Source organism: Suncus etruscus, chromosome 17 (assembly GCF_024139225.1).
Source record: "Suncus etruscus isolate mSunEtr1 chromosome 17, mSunEtr1.pri.cur, whole genome shotgun sequence".
NCBI lineage: Eukaryota > Metazoa > Chordata > Mammalia > Eulipotyphla > Soricidae > Suncus > Suncus etruscus.
In genome coordinates, this window is record NC_064864.1 from 74,187,130 (window position 1) to 74,196,301 (window position 9,172).

A 9,172-nucleotide genomic window follows, 5' to 3' on the forward strand; every position below is an offset into this window, starting at 1 on the left:
AAGCCAGGGTGTGCAAGATCCTTGTTCCATCCACGCTGTGGCTTCTCTGAACAACCAAGGAGGCCTGGAGCTCCCCAACCTTGGCCTTTATTGAACCAAAAATCACACTTCATTTTATTGCTGGTCCCTAAATTCTTGGGATATCATCAGGTAACATAGTTATGACATAGACCCTCTGGAAGGGGCGGGGATCGTCCCAGCCTCTCTGGAAACAGTGCAGAGGATTCTTATCAGTGGCAGCAAAATTAGAACCACATTAACCAGCCCCTGCTGGTCTATAAAGTCTGAGAATACAGACTGAGGCCATGAAACAGTGTCTCATACAGAGCAACCAATGGCAGAGGTGGGACTTAGCTGAGGAGTGTCTATCTTGTATGTGGGTGGACCTGGGTTCAATTTCTGGCAAGAAAAAACAAAACACAAAAAACAGCACCACCGGGGCTGGAGAGATAGCACAGCAGTAGGGCGTTTGTCTTGCAAGCAGTTGACCCAGGACCCACAGTGGTTTGAATCCCAGCATCCCATATGGTCCTCCGTGCCTGCCAGGAGTGATTTCTGAGCACAGAGCCAAGAGTAACCTTTGAGCGCCGCCGGGTGTGGCCCAAAAACCAGAAACTAAAACAGAGCACCCATGTTATCCAGCAATTAGACAAAATGCCTGTCTGTGTTCATTGTGGAGCCATTTACAACAGCCAAGATTTGGAAATGACCCCAGATGAGTGGACAGAGATGAGGTGGATATACATGATGGATATAACTCAGCTATAAGAAAGATTAAAATCTGGGGCCAGGGGCCGGAGAGATAGCATGGAGGTAAGGCGTTTGCCTTTCATGCAGAAGGTCATTGGTTTAAATCCCGGCATTCCATATGGTCCCCTGAGCCTGCAGGAGTGATTTCTGAGCATAGAGCCAGGAGTAACCCCTGAGCACTGCTGGGTGTGACCCAAAAACCAAAAAAAAAAAAAAAAATCTGGGGCCAGAGCAACAGCACAAAGGGACTTTTGTCATGCATGTGGCCCACCCAGGTTCAATTCCCAGCATCCCATAGGGTCTTCCAACCCTGCTAGGAGTTATTTCTGAGCACAGAGCCAGGGGAGGGAGGGAGAGGAAGGAAGGAAGGAAGGAAGGAAGGAAGGAAGGAAGGAAGGAAGGAAGGAAGGAAGGAAGGAAGGAAGGAAGGAAGGAAGGAAGGAAGGAAGGAAGGAAGGAAGGAAGGAAGGAAGGAAGGAAGGAAGGAAGGAAAGGAGGGAGGGAGGGAAGGAAGGAAGGAAGAAAGGAAGGAAGGAAGAAAAGAAAGAAAGAAAGAAAGAAAGAAAGAAAGAAAGAAAGAAAGAAAGAAAGAAAGAAAGAAAGAAAGAAAGAAAGAAAGAAAGAAAGAAAGAAAGAAAGAAAGAAAGAAAGAGAAAGATAGATTGATTTACAGCACCTAAAAGTCTCTGAATCTGAGGTTTTCTTTCTTTTTTTTTTTTTTTTTTTTGGTTTTTGGGCCACACCCAGCGGTGCTCAGGGGTTACTCCTTGCAAGCGCTAGCGTAGGACCGACCATGGTTGGATCCCCCCGTGTCCCATATGGTTCCCCCCAAGCCAGGAGCGATTTCTGAGCGCATAGCCAGGAGTAACCCCTGAGCATCAAACGGGTGTGGTCCAAAAACCAAAAAAAAAAAAAAAAAGAAAGAAAAAAAGAAATAGCTCCTGGCAGTCATGGGGGACCATATGGGACACCTGAATTTGAACCAACCACCTTAGGTCCTGGATCGGCTGCTTGCAAGGCAAACACTGCTGTGCTATCTCTCTGGGCCCAAGGTTTTCTTTTTTGATAGAAATTTTTTGTGGATGTATTGACATCCGGTCCAAAATAAAACCCAAATATTGATACGGTGGCATTATCTGTATTTTTTCTTTTTTTTTTTTTTTTTTTTTTTTTTTTGGTTTTTGGGCCACACCCGGTGACGCTCAGGGGTTACTCCTGGCTATGCGCTCAGAAGTCACTCCTGGCTTGGGGGACCATATGGGACGCCGGGGGATCGAATCGCGGTCCGTCTCCTAGGCTAGCGCAGGTAAGGCAGGCACCTTACCTCGAGCGCCACCGCCCGGCCCCTGTATTTTTTCTAAAGCTATTTTCAGTCCTGATGTTTGTAAACAGTCAATAACATAAGAGTATAAGTTCTGTAAATCTGTTTCATTGTTCATTGTGAGCAAGATATCATCTGTATAATGAAATATCATGGCTTGAGGAAAATTTTCAGAGCAGGGCTCAAAACCTTATCTACAAAAAACTGACACATTGTTGGGGAATTCAGCATGCCTTGGGGGAGAACAGTTCATTGAAAACGTCTGCAGGGATGAGTATTATTGAGAGAAGGAACTGAGAATGCAAAACGTTTTTTATCATCTGGGTGGATGGAAGCAGTCTTTCAGATCAATTATAATTAATGGCCATTCCTTTAGAATAACTACAGGTGATGGTAAACCAGTCTGCAATTTGCCCATAGGTATCATGGATAGATTTACAGCTCTAAGATCCATCAAAAGTCTCCATTTACCGGATTTCTTTTTTATAGTGAATATAGGTGAATTCCATTGAGAAAAAGATGGTTCAATATGTCCTAAACTTAGCTGTTCCTCCACTAATTCTGTCAGCACCTTTAATTTATCAGTTTTGTGGTTTGTTTTGTTTTGTTTTAGTTTTTGGGCCACACCCAGCAGTGCTCAGGGGTTACTCCTGGCTGTCTGGCAGGCACGGGGGACCTGGGACACTGGGATTCGAATCAACCACCTTTGGTCCTGGATTGGCTGCTTGCAAGGCAAACGCTGCTGTACTATCTCTCCAGGCCCCTAATTTATCAGTTTTAAGGGGACACTGACCTGTCCAAATTGGTTTGTCAGATTTTCATTTTATTTTTATTGGTGCTGGTGTTTTTTTTGTTTTGTTTTGTTTTTTTTTTTTTTTGGTTTTTGGGCCACACCCGGCGGTGCTCAGGGGTTACTCCTGGCTGTCTGCTCAGAAATAGCTCCTGGCAGGCACGGGGCACTATATGGGACACTGGGATTCGAACCAACCACCTTTGGTCCTGGATCGGCTGCTTGCAAGGCAAACGCCACTGTGCTATCTCTCTGGGCCCTGGTGCTGGTGTTTTTATGGTAGTGGCCCCTAATAAAAATGTTGATTTTTTTTTTATTTAAACACCTTGATTACATACATGATTGTGTTTGGGTTTCAGTCATGTAAAGAGCACCACCCATCACCAGTGCAACATTCCCATCACCAATGTCCCAAGTTTCCCTCCTCCCCACCCGACCCCCGCCTGTACTCTAGACAGGCTTTCCATTTCCCTCATACATTCTCATTATTAGGACAGTTCAAAATGTAGTTATTTCTCTAACTAAACTCATCACTATTTGTGGTGAGCTTCCTGAGGTAAGCTGGAACTTCCAGCTCTTTTCTCTTTTGTGTCTGAAAATTATTATTGCAAGAATGTCTTTCATTTTTCTTAAAACCCATAGATGAGTGAGACCATTCTGCGTTTTTCTCTCTCTCTCTCTCTCTCTCTCTGACTTATTTCACTCAGCATAATAGATTCCGTGTACATCCATGTATAGGAAAATTTCATAACTTCATCTCTCCTGATAGCTGCATGGAAAATGTTGGGTTTTTTAATCAAAAGAAGGTTTGGGCTCTTCTGGAGCTAATGGGATGTGGAATTCTGCTTTCCACTGTTTGTGTAGGTCACGGCCCCACAGGGATGGTGAAAATGAGCTCACGTGAGGTCTGATTATTGCTTTTTGATTTTCTGGGCCGTAAAATATCATAGTTCTCATACTCAACAGACAGGAGCTCAGGCCTCCTACTCCTTCTAGCAAATACGGGATTTCCTGAAGAGGCCAATTTTCTGGCCATTCTTTATCAGAAATTATGGTAACCTGAGCACCCGTATCTATCATTCCATCAAAGGGTTGCCCTTCCAAGTGAAGTTTGATCATTGGGTGTTCATCTTTACATTTAGTAACCAGAGCCATGATTGGGTTTTGAGCAGCACCCGAATCTGTGCTTCCAAAACCTCCAATTCTAGTCTTATCTGAAGTCCCAAATCTGACATAAGGCACTATTACTATCTGGGCAATCACTTCTTTTTTGCCACACCTTTTTGATGCTCAGGGGTTACTCCTGGGTACGCGCTCAGAAATTGCCCCTGGCTTGGGGGACCATATGGGACGCCAGGGGATCCAACTGTGGTCCTTTCCTTGGCTAGCGCTTGTAAGGTAGATACCTTACCTCTAGCGCCACCTCGCCGGCCCCTGCTTCTCCTTTTTTAAAGGTTCATGTAACTGGTACAGTAATAACTACAATGATTTCTCCCATAGAATCTGAGTCAATGACACCAGTGATTACTGATATACCCTTTATTTTGAGGGAACTTCTGCCAAGAATCAAACCCATAGAGAGGAAGGAAGGAAGGAAGGAAGGAAGGAAGGAAGGAAGGAAGGAAGGAAGGAAGGAAGGAAGGAAGGAAGGAAGGAAGGAAGGAAGGAAGGAAGGAATCTTGCTTTTGGGATATCTTGGATTACGCAATGAAAAAATCAATCCTGAGAAGAAAAGGAGATGCTAGGTCTCACTCCTATGTGACTTATCAAGAAATCAAGCAAAGGGCTGGTAGCACAGCAGGTAGGGCATTTGCCTTGCGTGCAACTGACCTAAGTTTGATTCCTGGGATGCCCTTGATTCCCCAAGCCTGCCAGGAGTAATTTTTGGACACAGAGCCAGGGGTTGCCCTGAGCACTGTCGGATGTGGCCACAAAAATCAAACAAACAAACAAACAAACAAAAACAAAACAAAAAAAAAGTGAGGGGACTGAGCAGAAAACAAAGCTAAATCTTCAGACTGAGTTCTGGGTTTTGTCCATGTGTGCTGGCAGCAAAGGTTAGTGGAGGATCCTGGTCCAAGGTGGTGGCCATGGTGTGAGGGATGGATCCATATTCCTAAAACATCACAATGGTGGAGACAACCTTCCCTTACACACAGGCCACACCAAACACTGTGTTCAGCCCTGCACCTCCTGGGTAAAGTCCCTCAACCGCGTTTCTGTGTCTGTACAACTCTGGCACTCGCTGGCTGCTGCAAAGTGGGGGTCCACACAGGACAGGAAGCATTGGTAGCAGCTCCACACAGGGCAGTGTCCCTCCAACTAAGACATGACTGGCACAGCAGGGTGAAAGGGGCCAGAGGGTGCGTTCAATCTGCAACAAACTAGATCAAAGCAGCCTATTCAGGTCCCACCTCTCAGGACCTGGAGCTTGGGCAAGAGAATCCTTGCCTTGTCAGATGCCCAGAGTCTTCTCTGCTCATGGATACACCCCAAAGCTGCCATATACCCCCAAACAGCAGCCAGGGAATTTACTGTCCTGTTTTTCTTAGTGAGCACCTTCTCTGTGTGGCCCTTCATTTGCAGCGCCAGTTCTTGGGTGAGTGCACTTGTTTTGTTTGTTTGTTTTGGGGGGGGAGGATGTCTGGGGATGTCCCATCAGAGTTCTGGGCTTCTCCTGGTTCAGTGCTCTGACTTTTTTTGAACCGAGGTCCAACCTGGATCAGCCGAGTGCAAGGCCAACGGCCTACCGCTGCGCTATCGCTCCGGGGCCCTCTATGTGACTTTTGGAGGTGACAGGCTTTGGAAGGCCTGTAGTAACTCCGGAGCAAGCAGAGCTGTGAGCCCCCAGGATGGTGGGTGCGGCACGACTGCCAACACGGAGGAGACGCCCTTGGGGCTGGGGAGCAGGGGGCGACTCCCTCAGAGGCCACCTCGCTCCTTCCCGATGGCCGCTGGCGGACGTGAGCATGGTCTCCATGTGGCCGGGCCCCTCCTCGGCGGCCTCAGTTTCTCCGTGTCCCTCAGGACCCCACGGCCAAAATACCCGCCGGTGGCAAGGACGGAGCCTCGAGTGTCCCGCCTGGGCCACCAGGCATCGAGTGGGGCTTCGTTGTCCCGTTTAGTCTCCCTGAGTCTGCCAGGAGTGATTTCTTTTTTCTTTTTGGACAATGGAGGCCTTTATTTTTTAAAATATTTCTGTAGCTTCACCTTTCTTCCCGGAACCACGATCAGACAAGTAACCAAACACCAGCAGATGGACCGCTGCCATCTGGATCCCAATCTAGGCAGATGGGACTTGGGAGGGCGTGGCAGAGGCAGGAGACTGACCCGTACAAGCACCTCAGTTTTCTTCCATGCGGTCAGCCCTTCTGGAACAAGGTCCAGAGAAAGTCTCTGAGGCAGGAACTGGGGGACATAGGGAGGTGTGTGACCCGACCCCCCAACCTCTTCTCATGCTTTTGGGATGAACTGAGAGGTCTTAGACTGTCTCCCCTCCCACTTTCTCCGAGTTTCAACTGCTCTGCGGCAGGAAAAAGTGACCCAAGGTCAGGGATAAGCTGGGGAAAGCTTGGGAGCAAATCCCACTGAGCTACCAGGCCAGTGATGATGCTGATAATGAAACCCCTTGGGCTCACCTCACGCTGGCCATGCAGTTCCCCACTTCCCAATTAGCGGGGATCTGGAAGTATGGGAGGCGGTTCTCGGACCGAGGTACAGGCCAGGAGCCTGGAGGCGAGGAATTCAAGTAGCCGATCTCCGCAGCTGAGGGGGAGTGAAGGAAGCTTAGGGGCCTGCACCCTAAAACCTGTTCCAGGGTCTTCCGAGCAGTGGTCTCCGTCTCGGCTGGCCCCTCCCAGCAGAGCACGGTGCCAGAAGGAATCCCAGAGCATCGCTGCAGGCTGTGGTCCAAAACCCAAAACCAAACCAAACCAAACAACAAGGTTAGGAAGGCAGAGGACACTTGAGCAGATGTTGACTGCTGAGGTGAAGAAGCCGGACCCCCAGGCCCCAAAGGAGAAGCACTGGACACACTCAGGGTGCAGGCCTGGCTGCTGGGCCCGGGGCTCTGAGCTCAGTCTTTGCTGCAGGTCCGCTCACATCGCACGCACCCCAGCAGGTCCTCGTCTCTTTTATTGGGAGGACTGAACCCGGGTTCCTGCGCAGATCGCCCGCAACCTGCCACGCGTGGCCCATAGAGGACACGGCTCTTTCCTCTAGTCCGCTTAGTCCCAGGAAGGCGCCCCCAGCCTCTGTCTTCGGGTGTCCCTGTTGGTGGCAGCAGCGCCCACGTCCACCTGCGGACACGGGGCCCGTGTCCTCCAACAGCCCGCACGATGGACCGCGCAGTGACCGACTTCGTACAGAAAGCTGCCTGCTCGTCGGAACCGGGCCCAAAGCCGGGGTCCTCCAACTTTTTCAACAGGGGCCAGTTCACTGTCCCTCAGTCCATTGGAGGGCCTGACTCTAGTAAACACAAAACTTAGGAACGAATTCTTCTGCACACTGCACACTGCATATGTCTTATTTCGCAATGAGGAAGCAAAACAGATGCAAATGCAATATGTGGCCCGCGGGCCATCGTGTGAGGACCACTGCTTGAAAGGGGCCATAAGATCACAGCATCTTAGGCGTCAGCTCTCACAGGGGGCCTCCAACTTTTTCAACAGGGGCCACTTCACTGTCCCTCAGACCACTGGAGGGGCTGACTCTAGTAAACACAAAACTTAGGAACGAATTCTTCTGCACACTGCACACTGCATATGTCTTATTTCGCAATGAGGAAGCAAAACAGATGCAAATGCAATATGTGGCCCGCGGGCCATCGTGTGAGGACCACTGCTTGAAAGGGGCCATAAGATCACAGCATCTTAGGCGTCAGCTCTCACAGGGGGCCTCCAACTTTTTCAACAGGGGCCAGTTCACTGTCCCTCAGACCACTGGAGGGCCTGACTCTAGTAAACACAAAACTTAGGAACGAATTCTTCTGCACACTGCACACTGCATATGTCTTATTTCGCAATGAGGAAACAAAACAGATGCAAATGCAGTATGTGGCCCGCGGGCCATCGTGTGAGGACCACTGCTTGAAAGGGGCCATAAGATCACAGCATCTTAGGCGTCAGCTCTCACAGGGGGCCTCCAACTTTTTCAACAGGGGCCACTTCACTGTCCCTCAGACCACTGGAGGGTCTGACTCCAGTAAACACAAAACTTAGGAACGAATTCTTCCGCACACTGCATAGATCTTAGTTTGCAATGAAGAAGCAAAACAGGTGCAAATGCAACATGTGGCCCGCGGGCCATCGTGTGAGGACCACTGCACGGTCCAGACACTCTCAGGGCGCCTGTGTGGGTGCGGTGCCCGCAGGCGCCGACCCTCCCCTCGCCCCATTCTTAGCCTGTAATTATTTCGGGGCGCATGCACAACGGTTGGTTTGAGACTTCCTCCCGTCAGCACGCGGCTCACTGTCTCCTTTTTTTTTTTTTTTTTCAAAATAATTGTTTAAAGTGGTTGGAAATGGGAAAGTTACAAAAGGTCACCTTGGCCCGTACGGGGATCGAACCCGCGACCTTGGCGTTATTAGCACCACGCTCTAACCAACTGAGCTAACCGGCCGTCCGTCTCCGCCGGCCGCCGCAGCGCCTACGAGCTTAGTGCGCTTGCGCAGACCGCGGGCCTCGGCGCCTCCAGGCGGGGTCTGCGCTGGCTCCTCCCCCGGTTACGACCCGCTGCTGGTCGCCGTGGGACCAAGGGGCAAACAAACGGACACGACGGGGCCTCCAAGAAAGCGACCTGTGACAGCGATGGGAAGAGTTTCCCGGGACTTGCAGCCTGCATTTTGGAGGCTTGGCCGGTTCGGAAATAGGTTTGCAAGTACTTGCAAACCTGTTTTTCAGAGCAGAACTGCACTGAGGCTGGGAAAGCAGGGAACCCACCGATTCTCCAGCGGCCCCAGGGGTGACATCCCGATGGACCATCTACTTGCACCTACCGGTGTATTGTTTTGTTGGGTTTTGGGGTTTGTTTGACATTCTGCTTGGGAGAAGGACGGAGTTCAGCAGAGAAGCAACACCACCCAGTGTGGCCTCTGAAAACCAACCACCAATGAGATATACATATTATATATCTTTTATATATATATATATATATACCTTTTTTATTTTAAGTAGAATTCTTTTCTATGCGGTTTGCACCGTTTTTGTCTATCAAGTCCTTAAATCAGTGCAAATGTCATTTTATTTAAATGGTTCACAGCAGTATTTCTTTATATATTTATTTATTTAAACACCTTGATTACATACATGAT

The 9,172-nt window shown here is 49.2% G+C and overlaps 1 non-coding gene across 1 annotated transcript; it reads right to left on the reverse strand.

Annotated features, from left to right (window-relative positions):
* Positions 1 to 8,407: 8,407 nt before the first annotated feature.
* TRNAI-AAU (transfer RNA isoleucine (anticodon AAU)) lies at positions 8,408 to 8,481 on the reverse strand. Its single transcript has one exon. It is a non-coding gene; the product is annotated as a tRNA-Ile (tRNA).
* Between the last annotated feature and the right edge of the window lie 691 nt (positions 8,482 to 9,172).